The following is a 4016-nucleotide window of genomic DNA, read 5'->3' on the forward strand; positions in this document are numbered from 1 at the left end:
TTTATTAGGAGAATACAGTTTAACACAGGCTAGTTACCTGTTTATTAGAATACAGTTTAACACAGGCTAGTTACCTGTTTATTAGAGTACCTTTTAACACAGGCTAGTTACCTGTTTATTATGGGAATACAGTCTAACACAGGCTAGTTACCTGTTTATTAGAATACAGTTTAACACAGGCTAGTTACCTGTTTATTAGAGTACAGTTTAACACAGGCTAGTTACCTGTTTATTAGGAGAATACAGTTTAACACAGGCTAATTACCTGTTTATTAGAATACAGTTTAACACAGGCTAGTTACCTGTTTATTAGAATACAGTTTAACACAGGCTAGTTACCTGTTTATTAGAGTACAGTCTAACACAGGCTACTTACCTGTTTATTAGGGGAATACAGTTTAACACAGGCTAGTTACCTGTTTATTAGAATACAGTTTAACACAGGCTAGTTACCTGTTTATTAGAATACAGTTTAACACAGGCTAGTTACCTGTTTATTAGAATACAGTTTAACACAGGCTAATTACCTGTTTATTAGAATACAGTTTAACACAGGCTAGTTACCTGTTTATTAGAATACAGTTTAACACAGGCTAGTTACCTGTTTATTAGAATACAGTTTAACACAGGCTAATTACCTGTTTATTAGAATACAGTTTAACACAGGCTAGTTACCTGTTTATTAGAATACAGTCTAACACAGGCTACTTACCTGTTTATTAGGGAATACAGTTTAACACAGGCTAGTTACCTGTTTATTAGTAGAATACAGTTTAACACAGGCTAGTTACCTGTTTATTAGAATACAGTTTAACACAGGCTAGTTACCTGTTTATTAGAATACAGTTTAACACAGGCTAATTACCTGTTTATTAGGGGAATACAATATTTTTTTAAACATGAGACAGCCTGTGGCTGAAGGACATGCCATTGGTCACTTCCTGGTTTGGTAAATGATGATTCGCTCACTGAGTAATGACGTTTGTAAATACCACTCAGAATCAGAATGAAAGAAACCACAAACTAAAGACAAACACTTTATTATCATTTTTTTTACACAACAATTTCCCCTTCAATGCAGCCGTTGTCCAGTTTCTACAACACTAAAACAAATCAAAAAGAACCAAAAGAGAGAAAATAAATGTTACACTTTTTTTTTTTTTAAGCAACGAACGTTTAAAGAAATAGTCTCGGAAAATAAAAAGCTAGCTCGTTCTAAAACGATAATCTTAAAGATGAAACTATTGAGTTTGAGAGATGAAATATACGGTAAGAAAGATGACATATACTGTAAGAAAGATGAAATATACGGTAAGAAAGATGAAATATACTGTAAGAAAGATGAAATATACGGTAAGAAAGATGAAATATACGGTAAGAAAGATGAAATATACGGTATGAGAGATGAAATATACGGTAAGAAAGTGAACTCAATTCAAAGAGGACATTCATGGTTTGAAGCCTATGGAAACACGGCACAATGTCAGATTATTTGACCAGTATGTGTTTTGTCTAATCACGGTCTTGGTGCTGACGTTTGACTTTACAGTGGATGTTTCATTCAATTCCAGAGCAACTCTTGCATCAATATTTCACAGTGCAACTCCACATGTTAAAACCAAAGCAAGGTGAAGGTATGGTATGTCACAGGTCTATGTACAGTCTCAGGGCAGGCCAGGTTTGACAGTGAACAGAGCATTCTGATCTAGTCATATGTAAACACACATCAGACAAATCTCTGTTGAAGGAGATCACCTCACGACCTGTCTATCGGTCATATCTCTGTTGAAGGAGATCGCCTCACGACCTGTCTATCGGTCATATCTCTGTTGAAGGAGATCACCTCACGACCTGTCTATCGGTCATATCTCTGTTGAAGGAGATCACCTCACGACCTGTCTATCGGTCATATCTCTGTTGAAGGAGATCACCTCACGACCTGTCTATCGGTCATATCTCTGTTGAAGGAGATCACCTCACGACCTGTCTATCGGTCATATCTCTGTTGAAGGAGATCACCTCATGACCTGTCTATCGGTCATATCTCTGTTGAAGGAGATCACCTCACGACCTGTCTATCGGTCATATCTCTGTTGAAGGAGATCACCTCACGACCTGTCTATCGGTCATATCTCTGTTGAAGGAGATGACCTCACGACCTGTCTATCGGTCATATCTCTGTTGAAGGAGATCACCTCACGACCTGTCTATCGGTCATATCTCTGTTGAAGGAGATGACCTCACGACCTGTCTATCGGTCATATCTCTGTTGAAGGAGATCACCTCACGACCTGTCTATCGGTCATATCTCTGTTGAAGGAGATCACCTCACGACCTGTCTATCGGTCATATCTCTGTTGAAGGAGATCGCCTCACGACCTGTCTATCGGTCATATCTCTGTTGAAGGAGATCGCCTCACGACCTGTCTATCGGTCATATCTCTGTTGAAGGAGATGACCTCACGACCTGTCTATCGGTCATATCTCTGTTGAAGGAGATCGCCTCACGACCTGTCTATCGGTCATATCTCTGTTGAAGGAGATCACCTCACGACCTGTCTATCGGTCATATCTCTGTTGAAGGAGATCACCTCACGACCTCCATAGCTATAATAAAAGTAAAAAGCATGTTCTCTCTCTCATCATCCCCGATCACAACACACACACACCCCCTCAGGACACATCAAAGATAAGAGAGGACAGCCTCTGTCGAAAGGGCCAGGGGTTAAGCCTGTGGTTAGGGGTCAGAGTTCTGGGTTCAGGGTTTGGTCCCGACTGTAGGGGGAGGGGGGGGGCCGAGGGGATAGTGACCCTAGAAGTGTCTCAAATGGAACCCTATTCCCTATATAGTGCACTACTTTAGACCAGAGCCCTATGGAACTCTATTCCCTATATAGTGCACTACTTTATACCAGGACCCATAGCGCTCTGGTCAAAGTAGTGGACTGTATAAAGTAGGATGTAATTTGGGATACATCTCATGTTGTGGGCCTTTTGACCACACCGCCTGGCCCGGTGGTCTACTGGCCCTGTTGACCACACCGCCTGGCCCGGTGGTCTACTGGACCTGTTGACCACACAGCCTGGCCCGGTGGTCTACTGGGCCTGTTGACCACACCGCCTGGCCCGGTGGTCTACTGGGCCTGTTGACCACACCGCCTGGCCCGGTGGTCTACTGGGCCTGTTGACCACACCGCCTGGCCCGGTGGTCTACTGGGCCTGTTGACCACACCGCCTGGCCCGGTGGTCTACTGGACCTGTTGACCACACCGCCTGGCCCGGTGGTCTACTGGGCCTGTTGACCACCCCGCCTGGCCCGGTGGTCTACTGGACCTGTTGACCACACCGCCTGGCCCGGTGGTCTACTGGACCTGTTGACCACACCGCCTGGCCCGGTGGTCTACTGGACCTGTTGACCACACCGCCTGGCCCGGTGGTCTACTGGGCCTGTTGACCACACAGCCTGGCCCGGTGGTCTACTGCCTGGCCCGGTGGTCTACTGGGCCTGTTGACCACACCGCCTGGCCCGGTGGTCTACTGGGCCTGTTGACCACACCGCCTGGCCCGGTGGTCTACTGGGCCTGTTGACCACACCGCCTGGCCCGGTGGTCTACTGGGCCTGTTGACCACACCCACACCGCCTGGCCCGGTGGTCTACTGGACCTGTTGACCACACCGCCTGGCCCGGTGGTCTACTGGGCCTGTTGACCACACCGCCTGGCCCGGTGGTCTACTGGGCCTGTTGACCACACCGCCTGGCCCGGTGGTCTACTGGGCCTGTTGACCACACCGCCTGGCCCGGTGGTCTACTGGGCCTGTTGACCACACCGCCTGGCCCGGTGGTCTACTGGGCCTGTTGACCACACCGCCTGGCCCGGTGGTCTACTGGGCCTGTTGACCACACCGCCTGGCCCGGTGGTCTACTGGACCTGTTGACCACACCGCCTGGCCCGGTGGTCTACTGGACCTGTTGACCACCCGCCTGGCCCGGTGGTCTACTGGACCTGGCCTGGTCT

The 4016-nt window shown here is 47.0% G+C and overlaps 1 long non-coding RNA gene across 1 annotated transcript; it reads right to left on the reverse strand.

The window, feature by feature from the left end:
• Positions 1-1024: 1024 nt before the first annotated feature.
• Positions 1025-3440, reverse strand: LOC135554444 (uncharacterized). Its single transcript, XR_010457696.1, has 2 exons — positions 1808-3440; positions 1025-1763 (listed from the first exon to the last, which is right to left on the reverse strand). It is a non-coding gene; the product is annotated as an uncharacterized LOC135554444 (long non-coding RNA).
• Between the last annotated feature and the right edge of the window lie 576 nt (positions 3441-4016).

This window comes from Oncorhynchus masou, chromosome 2 (genome assembly GCF_036934945.1).
Source record: "Oncorhynchus masou masou isolate Uvic2021 chromosome 2, UVic_Omas_1.1, whole genome shotgun sequence".
Lineage (NCBI taxonomy): Eukaryota > Metazoa > Chordata > Actinopteri > Salmoniformes > Salmonidae > Oncorhynchus > Oncorhynchus masou.